This window comes from Schistocerca gregaria, chromosome X, assembly GCF_023897955.1.
Source record: "Schistocerca gregaria isolate iqSchGreg1 chromosome X, iqSchGreg1.2, whole genome shotgun sequence".
Classification (NCBI taxonomy): domain Eukaryota; kingdom Metazoa; phylum Arthropoda; class Insecta; order Orthoptera; family Acrididae; genus Schistocerca; species Schistocerca gregaria.
This window is the reverse complement of record NC_064931.1, coordinates 716,131,145-716,152,768: the sequence shown is the minus strand read 5'-3', so window position 1 is coordinate 716,152,768 and position 21,624 is coordinate 716,131,145.

Sequence of the window (21,624 nt, the reverse complement as noted above, 5' to 3'; positions counted from 1 at the left end):
AGGGCACGACTGGTTTTGTATGCGGATAGGTGCTTCTATTTATTGCAGACTATCGATGTCTGACGTCACTGTTGTAAAACTTTTAATTGGCCCTCTGATATGATTGGCTAGTCATGACGTAAGGGAAGATGGAAGGAAAGAGGATATTCGTGGATGTCCATGCCGGTCGCGGTTCTAGGTACTTCAGACCGGAACCGCGTGTCTGCTACGGTCGCAGGTTCGAATCCTGCCTCGGGCATGGATGTGTGTGATGTCCTTAGGTTAGTTAGGTTTAAATAGTTCTAAGTTCTAGGGGACTGATGACCTCAGATGTTGAGTCCCATAGTGCTCAGAGCCATTTTTTGGATGTCTAGCTGTCCGCCAATCAGCGTTCGGCTTCTGGTCGGCAAGTTTTCCTCCTGGTGTGCGCCGTAGTGAACTGACAGTTGCTCTACAGCTGTTTGTGCAGATACGCCCGTGTCCCGTGTAGCTTCTGCCCCGCGACGGCTTGCGGCCCGTTGGAGTGGGATGGCCGAATTGCAACGGGAGTTTGTAGCCGTCTTCTCTGCTGATGTTGTCAGGCTGCTGAATAATTTCGATCGCCTCCCGTATTTTACGTTCTCGCTTACACGATTCTTTCGCCAGTACTCGGGCTTTTTGGAACCTGATAGGTTGTCCACAGTCCAGCTGGTCTTCCGCTATCGCTGATTTATTATGTTGCTGTTATCGTACATAGCGTTCGTGTTCTGCTACTCGTGAGCTGACAGGTCACCCTGTTTCTCCTATGTAGGCAGCTCCGCACTCACACCGTAGTTCGTAAACACCTGCAGTGTTGACTGTTGACTCCGTGCTTGGTGGAACAAATCACTTCGTGGATCCTGTGAGTGCTTCCCCATGCAAAGCCAGTCGTGCGCTGAGGAAAGCCGTTGCAATTCGGCCGAAACGTCGGTTTTAGTTTATTATTGTAGTTAGTTTTTATCAATGACGCGTCATAATACACAGAATAATTTTAATCGCTATGACACCGGCCGCGGAAGCCTACGTTCTTACAGCACAAAGATTTATTTATAGGAAAGAGATGAAGAACTAAAAACAATTAATGGAGTATGCTATACCATGGTCAATGTGTTAATTGCAGGCGGAGAGTATTTTACGACAGTGTTATCAGTGCAGACCGCTGAAGAGTTGATGCGAAAACGCAAGTGGACGAACTATATCGCAATTAGGAGGACAGCAAACGTACTCTGTAACGCATTCTTATACTGTCCATGCTCAGATGATATCAGCCCTACATTTTGGTGCAAAGGTGAACAGTGTACATTTGTTTTCAAGAACAACATGGGCAATTCGTACCAATGGCGAGACAGCTAAAAACGCAGTCAACTAATTTTAAAGTAGCTCCTGATGATAACACCTCTGATAAGAGGTCTGACACAGACCCATTCTATGCAATGGTTAAAAATATTTTCATTCCAGATTTAAAAGCCAAGGTTGATTGTTGGAGTGGGTAAATCAAAATGGTTCAAATGGCTCTGAGCACTATGGGACTCAACTGCTGTGGTCATAAGTCCCCTAGAACTTAGAACTACTTAAACCTAACTAACCTAAGGACATCACACACATCCATGCCCGAGGCAGGATTCGAACCTGCGACCGTAGCAGTCGCTCGGTTCCGGACTGAGCGCCTAGAACCGCTAGACCACCGCGGCCGGCGGAGTGGGTAAATCGATGGAACTATATTTCAGGTAGCTGAAAATCAGAACTCCTTAAATAGAAAATGTATTGGCACAGAAATAATCTCCCTCGAACCACTAAATGCATCCAGCCTTTAGATGTCTACTTTTTCAAACAATCTGAACTTGTAGTTCACCGGTTGAAAATTTGCACTGCGATTTATTATAAAATGGATGTACGGATATACACTCTAAGATTAAAAACCAACGTACCACGAAGGAATCATCAGAATTGGACGGAAATCGGTAGGTGTGATATACGTGCACACAAAAGCAAATTTCAGAAAAATTTGATGATTTATCCAAGAGAAAGGGGTTCACAAATTGAGCAAGTAAGTTACGCGATGGTTCACCTCTCTCCTTATGCAAGCTGTTATTCTGCTTGACATTGACTGACACATTTGTTGGATATCTCTCTGAAGAATATCGTGTCAGAATCTGTCCAATTGGCGAGCTGGGTCATCAGAATACTGAGATGGTTGGCGAGTCCTACCCAAAATGTTCCAAATGTTTGCAGTTGGGGAGAGAATCGGCGACCTTGCTAGCCAAGGTAACGTTTGGTAAGCACGAAGACAAGCAGCAGAAACTCTCGCCCTGTACGGACGGGCAGTATCTTGCTGAAATATAAGACCCAGATTGCTTACCAAGGAGGACAACAAAACGGGGCGTATATTATCGTCGACGAACCATTGTGCTGTAAGGGTGCCGCAGATAACAACCAAAAGGGTCCTGCTACGAAAGGAAATGACACCCCAGGTCATCATTGCTGGCTGTCGGGCCGTATAGTCGGCGACAGTCAGGTTGGTATCCCACCACTGTTCGGGGCGCCTACAGAGACGTCTTCAGCCTATAATCTCATTGACTGGTGTAAAATTGTGTCCAGTGACGAGTCCCGCTTCGAATTGAGCCCTGATGACCAGTGAAGACGTGTCTGGTGATGTCCCAGAGAGTGCTGGGATACGAATTAGACTGTCACCTGTCATACAGACAGATAACCACGAATGATGGTCTGAGGTTCCATTTCTTTTCACAGTAGGTCCCCTTAGGTTGTCGTCCGCTCCGCGACACCCTTACAGAACAGTGGTACGTTGACCATGTTCTACGCAACGTTTTGTTGTCCTTCTTGACAAGCCATCCTGGGTTTACGCTTCAGTTAGGTAATTCTCGCCGGCACACGGCGAGAGTTTCTACTCCTTGTCTTCGTGCTTCTCAAATTCTACCCTGGCCAACAAGACCGCTGGATCTCTACCCAATTGAGAAAGTTTGGACCATAATGGGCGTGATGCTCCAACCATTTGAAGATTTTGACGATCTAACGCGCCATATCCCCTAGGACATCCAACAACTCCATCAACCAATGCCAAGCCGGATTACTGCTTGTATAAGGACCAGTGGTGGACCAACACGTTATTGACTTGTCGAAGTTGTGAAACTCTGTTTCTGAATAAATCATTCACTTCTTCTTAAACTATAATCACTAGTTTCTTTATACACATACATCACATATATCGATTTCTGTCCCATTCGGATAATTCCTTCGTAGAACTTTGTTATTTTGTCTAAGAGTGTATGCATGTACATATGTGTGTATGAAAGTATGTTCTACACTCTTCTCCTGAACCACTGCACAGATTTCAACTAAACTTGATGCACATATCACTTAGTGTTTTGAAATCATCACTGTGTGAATAAGAACCACCCACCCATCAAAGCGGAGTGAGTAGTGGTGAAAAAGCAGTGAAACAAAGTACTTGCAAATACCCATACTGCAGTCGTCCAATATTTGAGAATTGGAGCAGTTACAGATTTGCAAGATTTTATGAGATATAACATGAAATCCTGAGTGCCTGAAAAACTGCAGCATGATGTAGGATGTTTTGATTTATTGCTTCCTTACTACAACTCTATTCACACAGCAAGATGTTGCCGGTCGGTTACGTGTCACTCGAAGTGGTGTGTCTAAGGTGTGGAAAAAGTACAGAGGAACGGGAAACGTGAACGATAGACCTCGCAGTGGTCTTCCTCGTATGACAACACCAATCAGGATAGTTTCCTCTAAGTGTCGGTTCTCAGGCACACAACATCAGGTGCCAGAAATATAGGAAATGGCTTCGCCTGGGCAACAGGAACTTATCTTCGACAAAACAGTACGTGGAAGATTGCATCACAGTGGTGTTCATTCAAGAATCCCAATAAGAAATTTTGCACTGAACCAACACAACCGACGCAATCTAAGGACCTGGACTCTTGCACATCAACATTGCAGCATTGCATAATTGAGTAATGTCATGTTTTCCGACGACATCAGGATTTGTTTGCGACCGAACACTGGACGTGATAGGGTTTGGAGAAGCGCTAGAACACACCAGGAACGCCAAAACGTTCAGGAAGTCCGTCCGTTTGCAGGTGGAATTATAGTGCTCTGGGCGGCTATAATGATGGGACGGCAGTCCCCTCTAATTTCCATCTACGGCAATTTGACTAGTCGCCGATACCTCCAAGAGTTCCTACAAAAGATTGTAAGGCCCTACAGACGTGAGGTCGGTGACAATGGAATACTGCACCGTACTCTAGCAGTGTCTCGGTATCTTCAAAGATACATCAACAGAGTCTGTTGGCTAGCACAGTCACCAGACACGAATGCAAATGAACATGCATAGGACCTCTTGAAGGTGGCCATTGCACAGCGTCCGAATCCACCTGACAACCTTCAGCACCTCATTGAAGCTCCCATTAAGGAGTGGGACCTCATGCCACAAGATAAACTTGATGGTCTCTACCAGAGCATGCCTTGCAGAGTTGTGAAACTCATCCGGGTGTAGGGAGGAAATGCTCACTACAAAAGACTGAAAACAGCATCATGAGATAAGAATTTGCACATTATTTGTTTTCGAGATGTATACTTAGCAGAGAGCCTGCTTTGTTGTATAACAATTTTTTTGTAACTACCCAAAATCGTTGTTGTTTTCAGAAGAAATTACATTTATTTTGTTGATAAGGTATTGTACAAATCTCAGTGGGTGTATTATAAGAAGTTGAAACGTCCCCTTAGAAAAATTTATACACGACTGTGCTTAAACTGACACACAATGTTTTTAGCGCAACGCAATCTGACTTTCAATAATCCCTACAAAAGAATGGCCCTGACTAACATTAACCTATACCTTTCACAAATCACTTACCTCACAAAAAATCTTCGTTACTCGAACTACTGCAATACAGCCAGCACCACTACTGCCAGCTAAATAAAAGATTCAAACTACGGAAGGCACTAACTACTGATAGGTATATTTAGCAAATGAAAGATTTTAATAGAGAACAAACAGTGTATTTTCCTTAACAGTCAAAATATACATGATAGTTCATGACATCCAGTCTTACAAATTACAAAACTCCGCCATCTCTCTCCCCACGTCCGCCACTGCTGGCGGCTCACCTCCAACTGCGCAACGCTACGCGCTGTTAACATCCAGCTGCCGCTGCCCAACACTACAATGGCAGACAACAATGCAAACCAGCCACAGACTGCGCACAGCACAGCCAGTGATTTTTCATACAGAGCGCTATGTGGCGTTGCCAATAAGAAAACCTAAACAGCCTACTTACATAGCCCCCACGCTCCCCACAAAAAATTTTTACAAATTGTTTTGGGCAGTGGCCAGTAATGATTTGATAAAATTTTTCATAATTACTATAACAAAGATATCAAATGCACACACTTATTGATACAATGTTGGTCAAAAGCTAAAATTTTCTCACAGTCCATATAGACAGTCCTGATCATTCATCACAGTAACTTAGTTGTGTTTTTCTCAAAGACTGAGCAACAAAAGAAAATGCACACTGAAGTAGTGGATTTCCATGCAGTCTTGAAGAAGTAGTGTTGTCCTTCCAACGGAAAGACAGTGCTGACTCTTGACATGCAGACAGGTAATGGGCCACAGCAGAGTCAGTCGACGTTGAAGACTATTAGTAGGTAGGTCATCACAGAGCAGACCCACTGTAGTCCTGGTAGAGATTACTATTGGTGGGCCACCAGAGGTGCAGACCCATTGCAGTTCTTGTAGAAATAATGGTATTGGTGGGTCATCAAAGGTGTAGACCCACTGTAGTCCTTGTAGAGATGGCCAGCAGCTATCTGTTTGACTGTGCAGGCGCACAATCACCATTAAAGGGTCTTGCGGATAATATAACAAGTCCATAACCACCACTTGTGCACTCAGAAAAATTGTTTTTGAAATGTCCTTAGAACCAGCAATGCTGTTATCCAGTCCCTTACTGAGTTATTAACACACATGCAAACACTATCAGTCCCTACTTCTCACATATTGTCCATATACTATGACCAACAGAAACGTGTACAGTGAAATGTAATTTACAAGTTACTTAATTTGATGAACTGGTGTCAATTACAATTTTATAACATAAGAATGCAATAACAAAGGTACAAAATACATCTTTAAAGAACATAACAATACAGATAACATTTGCAGTAGTACAGGCTTTACAAATGAATCGAAATAGCAAATACATCAGTGTTACAAAAATTACGACATAAGTACATACATAAAAGATCAGAATAACTTTTGAAACATCAACTTCACACATGAGCATTAAAACAAAACATGTGTAAACCTCTTTACAAAGTAAATAACATGTTATTAATGCAAATTATATTTGAGGATAACAGTATTCCTCATCATAGTGAATGTAGCTTAGTATTAGAAAAATTCTGCAACATAAGTCTTATCAGATAAACATATAAAGACAGGAAGAACATCAATACACAAGGGTACACAAACACATAGTGGGATAACACAAGGAAAGGGCAGGGTTTGTTTTACTGCAGTATTTTGCAAACAAAACTTTCTTTACTTCTCGGAGATCTCCCTTCGTTCTTCATTATTTCCAAAAAGTCCTATCTATACCTGCTTTCTGTACTTTTCTCATATAACCTCTCAGTGCATTTCTTCAAATTCATCACAACTCATTCTCTTATATAGGCTACCCCGTCTTAAGCTAACTTAAATCTACTGAGCTCAGGTGCTTAACTAAGGGACGAGGCAATGCAGCAGCACAAAACATTTAATACAAACAGCAATGAAAAAAAAGGTGCAGGTAAGCAAAGCAAGCAGCAATAAATGTAATAACTTATATCTAAACATGACAAACCCACAAGCAGAAAAAATAGTACACTAAAGACAACAACACAGATAAGGGAAATGTATATTCACATCTTAATATCTATGTAATTAAAGTGGTGCACCACAACTTATTCTACCACAAAAATTACCAAGTACTTGAAAAGAAAATTATGTATGCAGTTCCTGTGAAGGGAAGTCTTTTTGTGCTCCTTCGTTTTTTTTAAGTACATCATAATTATTTACTGGATCTGTAGGCATAAAATATCTATATTAGCACATCCATTAAATTTTATTGTAACCAATGCTGCAGTGCAGCTAGAAACTAGATATTAAACAAAATAGGCAAAGCAAGGCGTGAAACATCATTCGCTAGCCATAAGTCATTTCATAATGCAGTAAACAATCTTCCAACTAGCAAGACAATAGACATGAAATGTTTCTCATCATTTCATTTCAGTAAATATCATAAATAAAGAACTCCAAAGTGTAATCATATGTTCTCAAGTTTGAGCGAGTCGTTTTTGCGACGCTTTCTACAAAGAAATGTCAATAGCGAGGATAATGGCACATTTTTTTTACCTGTGCCTCTGAAAAGCACACACTAATGGCTTTTTTCCCAGGCAACTGTCGCACAGCTGGGTGCCCACGACGCATTACGTGCAGGTAGCCACTTACCTTTCTTACTGAAAAATTTACGACAGTAGTTTCCGCTACAGTGACAGTCTCATACAAGAAAATTCACAGGTCAAGAATTTGCTTTACAAATATGTAGAAACAAAATCCTTTAAATAGAATAGTGTCCAAAAAATTTTCTCCAGCATAGTGATACATTCACGCATATACACACATTTCATATCTTTTAAAGTACGATTCTCGGTTTCCAACATCCTTTTCCACAAACCAGAGTCCCTAACCACTACCCATTATTGCTTACCTTATTCGTCGACACTTCTTCAATATTTCATCATAACAGATACGTAGCATAATCAAATAAATCATACAGCAACAGCTTATTGATCATAAACATACCACAACAGCATAATACACATAGTCATCGTAATAATAACATCATAACACCTCAGTTAAATTCTCAAAATCGTAGTAGCTTCCTCCAATAATTTCAAAACCATAAAAAAAATTCTCTGCTCATGTCAAAAGTGTCATCTACCTTAAACGTACTTTAAAAATCATGATCTCATACCAAATACGTCATTCAAAGCTCTTATAGTATCACAATGGTTCCGAAAAAATATGAACAGTTCACAATGTACAGATAAAAATACAATTTCGTAAGTGTGAAGTTATCCACCTGCGTAATTGCGTAAACATGTGTCACTGACGTAGTAAAAAGATTGTTTCTCTGTCAAATAATCAGATAGCTGTGTAATTCTGTGTTAGAGAAATATGGTACCGATGTTGAAAGTTGTATAAGCAAATACCATATTAGCTAGGGCTCCTTGTGCTTGCCATACACATGGTACACAAAGTAAGCGTGTACCCCCCTGAGGATTAATATAATTATATCCTCAGGTGTTACAGATTACAGCAATGGAATGAAATGTATCACGGAAAACTTTTGTATCATTGTACTTCAAATATCTTTAAATGTTTTAAGTACAAAATTAATCACTCAAATACGTGTACTGTAGCGATAAACTGTGCGTCTTGTTGTAAGATAATTATGTGGAAGTGTCGTAGTTATCGTCCTCTGTAAGCAAAGTTCTGCTGAAGTCAATGTACTTACCTCGTAATAAACGAAGTGAATTGCTTTGCGTATAAATATCTTAGTTACTACGCTTATTGCCGTGATGAAGAAAGTACTGTGCTGTAACGTATTGCTGTGCTATGGAAAAGGCTGTCTAATTGTAGCTATAACACAAAAGTTACTACTAAAACTTGTTTTACTTTCCAGAATAATTCAGAAGAACTGTGCAGATATAAAATAGATAAACCGCAAAAGCAACATTGTAAATTGTCACTCACTTCGTGATAAAATCGTGTAGCTGTCACATATACCACTGTGTCATCTTGCATCTCACAGAAAGTACTTTAAATCCAGAATGTATTTTCAAGTAAACCAAAATGTTGCATTAAAATCTCATTAGCAGTACTGGTAAATGTTCTAAGTATGTGAGCCTTATGGTCGTTACGTAATCGTGCCCCTAACAAGCAAGAATGTACACACACACAACAACACTGTGTCGTCTCTTCACAATAACAATGCACTCGTAAATATTGTCTAAATATGTTCCGTAGGTTCTAGACTGGATATTTAACTTCAAATATTGTTGCATATTAACAGTTTCCCAGTGTGACAAAGCATACTAGAAATGTGAAGTGAAATGTTTTATGGCAAAGACAAAGTTAAAAAGCAGATTATATTTCAATAAACGGTTTTACATGTGAAATGTGGTGTAAACCTTTACTCTTCCTAGTACGCAGAGTTTCAACTTCAACGCAATTATCATGTGGTATACGTCGAATTCTGTAAGGTCCATTGTAAACTAGAAAGAATTTGTGACTCAAGTGTTTCTTCTTATGTGACAATGAATGAGCTTTAATGAGAACTTTCTGACCAATATATAATTTCTTTGCATTTGCTTTACCGTGTAATTTTCTCCTTTTGTCTGCAGCAGAATTTATATTTTTAATAGCCAAATCAATTATGTCTTTGTGTCGAAGTTTACGCGTATTCGGAAAAGGTACAAGCTCTCTGATTCTGTTCGGTCGTTCTTTATTCTTCAGTACAAGAACAGGTGGTAAAGCAGTGGAGTCATGAGGCATTTCATTCAGCACGTTTTGAAATAAGTGTAAATATCTGTCCCAATGCTGATTCTTTCTGTGACCATAAAGTCTGCAAAGCTTATTGATTTCTTTCATAATCCGTTCAGACGCGTTACAATGTGGTGAGTACAATGAAATAAAAACAGATTTGATTTTATGGTTACGAAGCATGCGTGACCAAACAGCAGATCTGAATTGCGGTCCGTTATCTGAAATTACTTTACTAACGTGTCCAACTTCACGTAAGAAATTTTTAACAAAGGCGTTGGATATAGACCGTCCAGTGGCTTTACGTAACGGAGTGAAAGAAACAAATTTTGAAGTAAGTTCAACAGCGACTAGAACGTACGAAAATCCATTAGATGTTCTAACAAGCGGTCCCAAGAGATCAACAGCAGCAAATTCTTTTAATTTAGTAGGAATGATAGGAAACAATGGAGCACGATGCGAGACAGTAGATGGTTTCGCCTTTTGACAAAGTTTACAAATAGACAAGACTTTTCAAATTCTCTTTTCCATATTGTTAAAATAACAAGTCGTTCGAAGAATATGATAACATTTTCGTGGACCAAAATGTGCATAGCTGAAATGAATGTACCAAATGAGCTTATTAACATAATCGTCTGGAATGCCAAGTACCTATAGCTTGTCATCAACAGAGCATCGTTTGAACAGTATGTTGTTTCTAACCAGATAATAATGCCGAATCTGTGTGTGTGTCTTTTCATGCCATTTACTTTAGATGTCTTTCCAAATCGGATCTTTATCTTGTTCATGAGCAATGTCCTTTAAAGATGTGGTGATGAAGTTTTCAAAGGCGACTTTCTGAATGTAAATAATACTGAAATTTTTCTCGAGGTTGCTTTCTGTGTTACTTTTCTCAAGCCCAACCGGTGCGCGTGACAGTGCGTCCGCAACAATGTTCTCCTTGCCGGGAATGTAGACTATTGTGAAGTGGAATTCTTGCAGAAACAATGCCCAACGTTTTAACCTCTCATGATTTAATTTTGAAGACATAAGAAAATGTAATGCACGATGATCACTGTATACTTTTACGTGCTTACCATAAAGAAAGAAACGGAATTTGTTAAATGCCCAAACGATAGCTAAAGCTTCTAATTTAGAAACGGAATAATTTTTTTCAGATTTTGTTAGCACTCGGCTAGCAAAAGCAATGGTTTTCTGAACGGTAGTGTCATTTTCTATGGCTTCTTGAAGTAAATGGGCACCAAGACCGACTTTAGAAGAATCTGTGCTAAGGCAGAAATCTTGTAACAGATCTGGATGAGCTAGTATTGGCGCGTTAAGTAGCGATTCTTTCAAAGAATTGAATTCCAAGTGTGTTTGTTCGTCCCAGTTCCAAATAGTATTTTTTCCAGTGAGAGAACAAAGTTTTGGTGTAACTAGAATTTGCATATTCAGAAAACGACGGTAAAAATTTACGAGACCTAGAAAACTGCGGACTTGTTTTTTTGTGGATGGAACTGGAATGGCTCTGATTGCTTCTAACTTTTCAGGATCCGGCTGAATGCCTTCAGAAGAAATAATATGTCCCAAAAACTTCACTTTTGTCCTACCGAATTCAGACTTTTCCAAGTTAACTGTAATTCCAGATTCTGCAAAAATATGTAACACGCTGTTGAGGATACGATCATGTTGTTCCCATGAGGCTTCTGCTATCAGAATATCGTCCACATATAAGGTGATGTGACGTTTTAAGAGCTCAGGTAATATGTAATCTAGCCCGCGAATGAATGCTGCCGAAGAAATGTTCAAACAAAATGGAAGTTTCCGAAACTGATAACAAACGCCGAAACAAAGGAAAGCTGTGTATTTTCTACATTCTGCATGAAGCTTGATCTGATAAAAGCTGGATCTGAGATCAATGGAAGACAACACTTTTACACCATTAAAATTTTGAAGAAGTTCTTCCAACGTTTGCGGCCTGTCTGTTTCAGGAATAATGATAGTATTGATTTGTCTCGAATCTAAGACAAGCCTGATCGATCCATTTTTCTTCTCAACAACATGTAATGGATTGTTGTATGAGCTTACTGCAGGCTCAATAATGCCCTCGTCAAGCATAGATTGTATTTCTGTTCTAAGACGGTCCCTATAATGTGCTGGAATTAAGTATGGTCTAACACAAGATTTAGTATGCTCACGAACACGAAATTGGTATTGAAATCCCTTGATTGTTCCTGTTTTGTGAGTAAAAACTGTGGAATGTGCTTGTAAAATCTCAAAAAGGTCCTGCCTATCAGTGTCATTACAATTCTCAATTGTTTGAATTTTATTCTGAATTAACTCATTAGTTTCAAATGTGCCGTCGATATCATCCCTGTCAGTACTTGCAGAGTGATTATTAGTGTCTAGTTCCGTAGAAAATTCCGAACTGTTGTCTAACAGAAGGTAAAGCCGATTAATTTCCTCGTCATGGTTTGAGAGCCAATCTTCAAATTTCAAAGCTATTGACTTACCTTCTTTCTCTAAACTTATTTCAGCATCGTGAAAGTTTAAGACTGCTTTGTATTCATTCAAAAAGCCTACTCCCAGTATAATTTCCGTCGACAATAATGGAACAATAAGAAAGTTCATAGGGAAGCTGTGGCTTTGACAAAAGAATTCGAAGTTGGTTTGTTGACGTACATCTACACTTTTTCCAACGACTGCACCTTGTAATTTAATCTTGCGTAACAGAAGCGTGGGGCAATCGTTCGATTTGTTGCATTTGCTAAATGCTGTTTCACTAATTACTGAAATGGGTCTGCCTGAGTCAACTACTGCCGTAAATTTTACGTCATTTACAGTAATGTGAATCACAGGATATGCAATGTTGTTATGTTTTACGTCGTGTTCCTGGAGTAAGATGTCCCTAATGTCTTCCATTTTTACGTAATTACTAGCTACGGTAGCTGAGTCGTCAGTTTGATGCGTACGTTTTGTGGCTGTCAGCGGTATGAGTCATTGCCTATTGTGTCTTTGTTGGTGCGCGTCGTTATTAGGATTTGGAGACCTAACTTCTACAAATTCACCTTGTCGAGAGGGCCCTGCTCTGTTTGAATCCCGCCAGTTCTGCTGCAATTCAGGTCTGTCGTTACGATCATATCGTCTGTCGTCATGTCGGTAGATTCCATAGTTTCTTTCTTGTCGGTCACGTGGGGGAGAATTTCTCCCTGAATCGTAACTGCGCGCTGGACCGTTGCGTCATAAGTTATTCTGTCTCCCTTGATAATAATTATTTTGGTTTCCATATTGTCTGTTTCTCTGATTGTCTCTGTGATAGTCATTACTACGGAAATGCGATCTTTCTCTGTAACTATTATTACTCCGCCAGTGGTTGTCATATGGGTGGTGTCTGTTTTGGTCACGATTTGCGTTGTAAGAATAGACTTGTCGTGTCCAGTTATTGTTTCTGTCGTCACGGAATTGTGACGGATGTGAACTGTAGTGATTGTTTTCCTGTTTTCGCATCCCGCGACTGTCTGTGTCAATTTCTAATTCTTGTAAGAGTCCCTGAAAAGCTTCAATGTCGTCTTTGCAACGCCCTGCCAAAATAATATTCCTTAAATGTTCAGGCAATTTCATTATGAAAATGCGGATGAGTTCTGAAGGGCTATATGGGTTTGAAAGATATTGGTTCTTATGCAACATGTCTTCAAAATATTTGACAAGACTGGAAAATTCAGATTGTTCAAAGTTCATCATTATGCTATGTTTTACTCGGTCTTGTGTAGCTTGAGACCAATATGCTGAGAGGAAAGCATGGTAAAATTCTCCTTCACTGTGACAATCGTGAATGACCGATCGCATTCTTGCAGCTGGTTCATTCTCCAAGTAGCCACACATAAATTCTAATCTGTGTTCTAATGACCAGTTGGGAGGAAAACAATGAGAGAATTGATGAAGCCACGCTTGTGGATGAATGTCGTTGCCAGAATTCTTAAATGTTTTGAATTTACGTGTAGTAATGAACAGCTTATAGTCAAAATCATCGTGTCGGCGGGTCGCATGTCGGTAATTGTTACGTCGTTCCGGCGGTTCCATCTCAAAATTCGGTGTACTTTGCTAATTTCTTTCATAATCTCCAAAGTGCCCTGTGTTATTATTTTGTGGCAGTTCCTAATTTTTATGTCCCTCTTCCCGTATTGGTGTGCGAGAGTCCTCTGAAATACGTAATTCTTGTATTACTTGTGTCAGCTGATCTTGTACTTCCCGGATTTCTCTTTGGTGTTGCGTATTAATTTGATTTTGATTTTGTTTGAATTTCCTAATTTGTTCGAACTCTTCTGTGTCATTAAAGACTACCGGTTTTGTGTCATTCAGATTATCATCTACCTTCGTAGATAAATTATTTAGCTGATCCGAAAGTTCAACTACTTTCTCTGATAATGAACTAATGTCCTCCATGTGTCTTTCTGAACCAATTTTCAGAGTATCTACTGTGTCCTTAAAGTTTTCTTGAGTTTTTGCAAGTTGCGAAACCGAATCGGTAGATGCAACTGAGTCAATTTTAGCTTGCAAGCTCTCATGATTTTCATGAACAATTGTTTGCAGTTCTTTTATGGCTGCTTCGTGATTCTGTAATGCATTTTCATGCCGCCAAAAAATATGTTGGAAATGCTCACAAATTTGTGTTTTTACGTCATTACACACTTTTTAACATTTCGATTTTATGTAATTCAGTAGTTAAATCTTCACGTGTTTGTTCAAGCGTATGTTCCACTGAGTCTAACTTTTGAAGCTTTTGTTCCATTGCGTCTAACTTTTGCTGTGTTTGTCTCTGATTTTGTTCCATTGTGTCTAACTTTTGAAGATTTTGGTCCATTGTGTCTAACTTTTGAAGATTTTGTTCCATTGTGTCTAACTTTTGAAGCTTTTGCTGTGTTTGTCTCTGATTGTGTTCCATTGTGTCTAACTTTTTAAGCTTTTGTCCCATTTGTTTCTGATTTTGTTCCATTTGTTGCATTAATTGCAATAATAATGTATTAGTGTCTGGAATCTGTTTTTCTATGCTTTTTGGCAGTGCATTTTCACCGGCAATATTTACATTTTGACAGGCAGAAAATGTGTCTTGACTCATTTGAGAAAACGGTGAGGACCCATAACCTAAGTCTACAGTATTTGCAATATTGTGTTCTGTCATTTCGGATTCCTGAGGCGAGCTGTAGCCGATGATCGATCGATAATTGTTCCCTGTTCACTACTTGTTTCATTGTCTACACCATTATTTGCCGCCCGCTCCATTTCCCTATGCACAATTACCAAATTACTACTTCGAATGTCTGTTAATTCACTACACAGTGGTGCTGATAAGCGACGCTCGTCGTCACTATTATTTCTCAGTTTACTTTGGAGCCTAGTGTTACGTTTTTCACACGCCATTATTGTCACAATATTTCACACGATAACACATAAATGCACAATTTGAAGAGCAAAAAAATAAGAGAACACATTAACATAGCACTGAAAATAATATCTAGTTAATTGCAAGAGCAGCTGCGAAATACTTGGTGGAAATCTACATGCATGCCACAACTGTTTTACTGTACAACAATGAAAAACTACAACTACAAAGGAGATTCTCTCTATGATTACGCGCTAGCAATAAACAAAGGCTACACTAACTACACAAACTACAAGAAAAAATCAGAAGATTCCAGTGAGGTATCCTTGGCTAAGGGTCGACATATGAAACGTCCCCTTAGAAAAATTTATACACGACTGTGCTTAAACTGACACACAATATTTTTAGCGCAACGCAATCTGACTTTCAATAATCCCTACAAAAGAATGGCCCTGACTAACATTAACCTATACCTTTCACAAATCACTTACCTCACAAAAAATCTTCGTTACTCGAACTACTGCAATACAGCCAGCACCACTACTGCCAGCTAAATAAAAGATTCAAACTACGGAAGGCACTAACTACTGATAGGTATATTTAGCAAATGAAAGATTTTAATAGAGAACAAACAGTGTATTTTCCTTAACAGTCAAAATATACATGATAGTTCATGACATCCAGTCTTACAAATTACAAAACTCCGCCATCTCTCTCCCCACGTCCGCCACTGCTGGCGGCTCACCTCCAACTGCGCAACGCTACGCGCTGTTAACATCCAGCTGCCGCTGCCCAACACTACAATGGCAGACAACAATGCAAACCAGCCACAGACTGCGCACAGCACAGCCAGTGATTTTTCATACAGAGCGCTATGTGGCGTTGCCAATAAGAAAACCTAAACAGCCTACTTACAAAGTCACGTAGTAAACTCCATGATACTCCAAACTTTTATTCATGTATATATGTTAAACTTATGTGAAATATGTTTGACATGTGCTTTCGTGAGCAGAACGGAGGGTAAAAAGCTCATCGTAAATCCCTGGAACGATTTCAACCAAATTTGGTACACCTGTCAGTTACAATGTGCAAAGAAAAACTATAGGTGGTAGAGCCACCAGTCACCTGTTGTGGTGAGCCTGATAACGTGGAGGGAGAAGCGAAGGAGGTGATGGGCAGACAGTTAGGGGAAAGCAGGAGATTGGCACAGACATGCGGAGGAGGAAACGGAAAGAGGGAATTGGGACATTAAAATAGACAGCAAGGAGAGGGGTGAAGATGAGTCAGACAGAGAAAGGAAAGAGGAGGAGATGGTCAGAGACAGGGGGAGGAGGAAATTAGCTGACAGAGGGGGAGGAGGAAATGGACAGAGAAACCGGAAGAGGAGGCGATTTATGGGGAGACAGGAGAGGAGGAGATGGATAGAAAGAGGTGTGGGAGGGGAGGTAGAGAGAGTGAGAGAAGGAGGGAGAACAGAGAGAGGCGGTAGAGGAGATGGATGGATGGAGAGTGAGTGAAGGATGAAGTGGATAGAGAGGAGGAGGAAAGGTTCTGGACTAACAAATTTGGAATAAATACATAACCGGACAGAGCTGGGTACTTAGCTAGTTAGAAGCAAGTTTTCTTTTTTGCATCTGAGAATGAATTACATGACAGAGTATTAACATTTAAGTTACATTCAATTCTTTATTACCAGATGTCTCCTTCCGTTTTCAAGGACGTGATTATTTTTCCTCGCAGACATGTGGATATGACAGGGGAAACTGTAACAAATTTCAATAGCGTACTGGGATCAGTGTTACGAGTAGAAAACAGTGTTTGTACTATCAAACATTGTGAAGACGGTGCTGTTATTAATTGTTTTTACCTGCAACTTAGGAAGTCGGGATGAGGGGAAGAACACTTAGCATGGAAGGTCAAGGCCCCTACTAAGTCACTCCTTAACACGACTACTGCATGGATTAATAACAATTTATTCAAACAAGCTTTTACAAAACAAATTAGAGGCTCTCAACATGTGGCCGATCTTAAGACAAAATCAAAATGTACAATTACAACTACTACAGATTTCAGTACTGAAGAAACGAATTACACACTGAAGGTGATTTTAACAAGGTGGCATATATGTTCCTTTTTTTAAGGCAATACTCAATAATATGAAAATGATTTACAAAGTTCACCAGTCCGTTACGAACCCAAATAACACAAGGAGCACAAGCCATTAAAGCAATTGATTTCCAAGCAATTAAAACCCCCTGTTTTCTACACATATATAAAATAGGTTGAATAACTACCAAATGGGCAGTGACACCAGGCTTCCCTGGGCAAAAGGTCACTTAACTTAAAATGCCGTAAACAGCAGACCAGCCGTCCAAATTAACACCTAAACGCCGAAGGTTCAACGGGGAGTCACTTTGCCATTATAAGACACCTCCTGATTCTCTTAAAGGACGGCTGCTATCCCGACACTGGAAGCATCGGTTTAGATTACTAAACGTTTCTGGAAATCGGGAACTACCAAAACGGGAGGGTTCGCAATTGCGGTCTTAATCGCCTCGAATGAACTTTGTTGGCTGTCTCCCCAAGTAAACTCTTGGCCTTTTTTTCGGAAGTCATTGAGAGGGGCAGCCAACTGTTCGAAATTAGGGACGAACCTGCGAAAATAAGTCACCATGCCAATAAAACTCGCGACCTGCTTCTTTGTCCTTGGAGGCGGAAATTTCTTAGTCCCACTGGTCCGCTCTTGATCAATTCTAACTCCGTCGCCTGAGACAAGATGGGCTAAAAACGAAACTTGGTGTCTAGCAAGAGTAATCTTGGGCGGCTTAACGGTAAATCCAGCGGAACGAAATCTACACAACACCTGCTCAAGATGGGAAAGGTGTTCTTCGAAGGTTCGGCTATACATCACATCATCCAGATATCTGTACACACACTTAAGGTTTAGATCTCCCAAAACACGGCCCAACAAGCGCCATAATACTGCGTCCTAGTACCCAAACCAAAGGGAACTCTGTTAAATTCCAGTCCGTGCAGAATGCGGTAACATGTTTTGATTCCTCATTAATGGGGATCTGATGATAAGCTTGATGAAGATTAATAACAGTGAACCATCTGGCCCCTGAAAACCACGTAAACCATTTTTGAATATCGGGTAAGTGAACGGATTCCAAAAGACCTCCTTATTCAATAACCGATAATCAACTACAGGTCTATAATCCTTACACCCGGATTTTGGAACAAGAATTGTTGGTGAAGCGTAAGACGAGGTTGACGGTCTGATAACGCCATCCTGCAACATGGTGTCCGATTTTTCCTTTAGGATTTTCATTTTAGGAGAGGAAAGTCTATAAGCCGACTGCCGAACCAGTAGGCCATCATACAAATGATTGTGATATTCGATAAGGCTAGTTACACCAAGTTTCTCAGAAAGCACGTTAGGAAACTCATCTAACAATTCTATTAACTGTGCCGTGCGATCAGGAAAGTGACTACCTCAAACCTGATGGCTTTGCTGCCAACCATACCGACCAAGTTAGAACGATCACACGCACACAGCGCTATCTTTTCCTCCGGTCTGAATTTAAAGCTTAATGTGCGACTAGCGTAGTCTATTACCAATCCGGTGGGCTGAATGAAATCGCAGCCCAGGAGTAAGAGTTCGGTTAAACCCTTAACTACCAACAAGGTAACTGGCCACGCAAAATCAAGTTGATAGTCTACACAGCACTTCCCCCACCACGGGCAATTCTTTCCCATTCGCAGCGCGACAATTCTGCCAGGTAGATCTCACAACAGATAACCTATTCAACCGACGAAACTCCAAATACCATTTATGGTCAATCAAGAATACCGAACTTCCGGAATCAAGCAGTCCACGAAGGGGCTCTGTTCCATCGCGATGTTTGCCTGCAATCCCTTAGGAATAGGACAATTGCGCACTAAGTGATTAGTGTCACCACAACGAAAACAATGCTTCCTAGCCTGCGCAACAGCCTCAGCGCGTAGCTTGCTATTCTCTGGAACTAAAGATACTGTCCCTGCGCTATGATTAGTACTGTACTGGCAATCAGCGAACGCGAGGGCCTGAATCGACTCCACCACTTGGTCCAACTCCGAAAAGCTAGCCGGCCGGCTAGCAAAAGCTAGCAGTGACCGTTTATCAGGGCGTATCCCCTCAAGAATGTTAGATACGACATCGGACTCGGCCGTAGACGTATCCAGAGCCAACATTGCATTAATGACTCTCTCCACATATTCTTCTAATGTTTCGGCAGAGCCCTGCACTTGCCAGAAAAACTTGCGCACAAGTACGATTTGCATTCGTGCTGACAATTTCCTAGCTATAATTATAGTCCTCAGATATTTAACAGACTGCTGACGCATCATAACTTCCGAAACTACTACATTTAACATTCCTTTCGTTAAGGGATTCAGTAGCGAGAGCATTACCTTGTGCGGAACACGCAAGGTATCAGCCTGAACATCCAACTTGTCTAATAACCACAAAGCTCTTGAACCTGACTCAAATTATCAACAGATAATTCCGCCAATCCAGTATATAAACACGTAATGGGATTGGGCAGTTTAGCAAACCAGTCGAAGGCTGCCACACCGCGATTCTTTGCGTCACAAATCTGAGTGTCCCTAGACCCCTGATTACCATCGTCCGAACTTGCGCCTTCCATATTTAAACTTAAGGCAGAGTTTCTGGTCTGCAAATCCCGCACACGACTCGTAACCTGTTTTATTTCCTGCCTCTGAGCATCTTCCACGCTATCAAAATCGCTTAAACGGTTCTCCAAATGAACTAACTGGGTGTGTATACGAGGTATTTGCCTATGTGTTGGCTGGCTATCCTCTAAAGAGGCAAGATTCAAGTGTACCTCATCAACGGCGCCCAAAATAAATTGCAACGCGTCACCTACATCACCAATCATACCCGCTGTGGAGGATATCGGTAGATACAAATCCGCACTAAACATAGCTGCCAACTCCGGAACGCTGACCGCTACAGGTTGTTCACGAATCCTCAATTCATACTGCTAGAACTCCTTGAGACGAGCAATTCCGGGACACCTCCTTCAGACAATGTAGAACAGCTGTTACCTTAGAACAATACAAAGTGCAGTGAAATTATAACAACCGTAAATTCTTAGTAAACAACAAATGACCAGTTAAGGAATGACACATTGAAAGGAAGACAATTCTCCCCCCCCCCTGCCAACCGAAAGCAACCACACTCCGGATTAACAATTGTAACTGCGGAAGTCGGGATGGTGGGAACACTTAGCATGGAAGGTCAAGGCCCCTACTATGTAACTCCTTAACTACAACTAGGGCATCCATTAATAACAATTTATTCAAACAAGCTTTTACAAAACAAATTAGAGGCACTCAACACGTGGCCGTTCTTACGACAAAATCAAAACGTACAATTACAACTACTTACTCGAGATTTCAATACTTAAGAAACAAATTAACTCAAGGTGAATTTACAAGGTGGCACATATTTCCACCGCCCCCCAACCCCATTTTTTTAAAGGCACTACTCAATAATATGAAAATAATTTACAAAGCACATCTGTTCGTTAAGAACCCAAATACCACAAGGAGCACAACAAGTTAATTAATGCAATTGATTCCCAATCCATTAAAAACCCCTGTTTTGTACATATATATATAAAATAGGTTGAATAAGTACCGAACGGGCAATGACGTCAGACTGCACTGGGCAAAAGGTGACTTAAAATGCCGGAGGCAGCAGACCAGTCGTCGAAAACAAACCTAAACGCCGGGGTTTGACCAGGAGTCACTTCCCAGTAGACACGTCATAGCTTCTGTGTACCGAAGCAGAACGTGGCACCGCTTCCACAAACCGCAACTCGCAGAAAAACTAGAACACAAACAGACCGCAGAAAATACGGCAAACACCAAGCAAACATCAATTAATATAAGTTAAGAACCAATAAATAATAATGCAATTTTGCCGCGCGGGATTATCCGAGCGGTCTGGGGCGCTACAGTCATGGACTGTGCGCTGGTCCCGGCGGAGGTTCGAGTCCTCCCTCGGGCATGCGTGTGTGTGTTTGTCCTTAGGATAATTTAGGTTAAGTAGTGTGTAAGCTTAGGGACTGACGACCTTAGCAGTTAAGTCCCGTGAGATTTCACACACATTTGGACATTTTTTTAATATAATTTTAAAAAAAGCAATAAGAATATTTGCACATATCATTAAGGCCGACAATGTGTACAAAGATGAAATGGAAATAATTATAAGATAATATTACGTTATTCGAATGCACAACTTCAACACAAACTGCGTTTTCTATACTTTAATTTCCTATATAGGTCTGCAATGTAACTGCCAATAGTGTAAGCTTCGTATGCAGAAAATTGCAACTAGACTATGGTCTAATACCTTCAATAGCTTACGGTTGCTACATCTTTTGGGGACGCTGATTTCCTTAAAGGAAGTAGTGACTGCTGGACTCCCTGCGATCACACACCTTGCTCTTACTTCAACAACACATACATTAGGGCAACTAACAAGTGACAGTCGCTACAACGCAAATGGTTCCTCGAAACGAAGACACCAAAACCACTTACACCTCCGATGGAGAGCATTGTTCGAGAT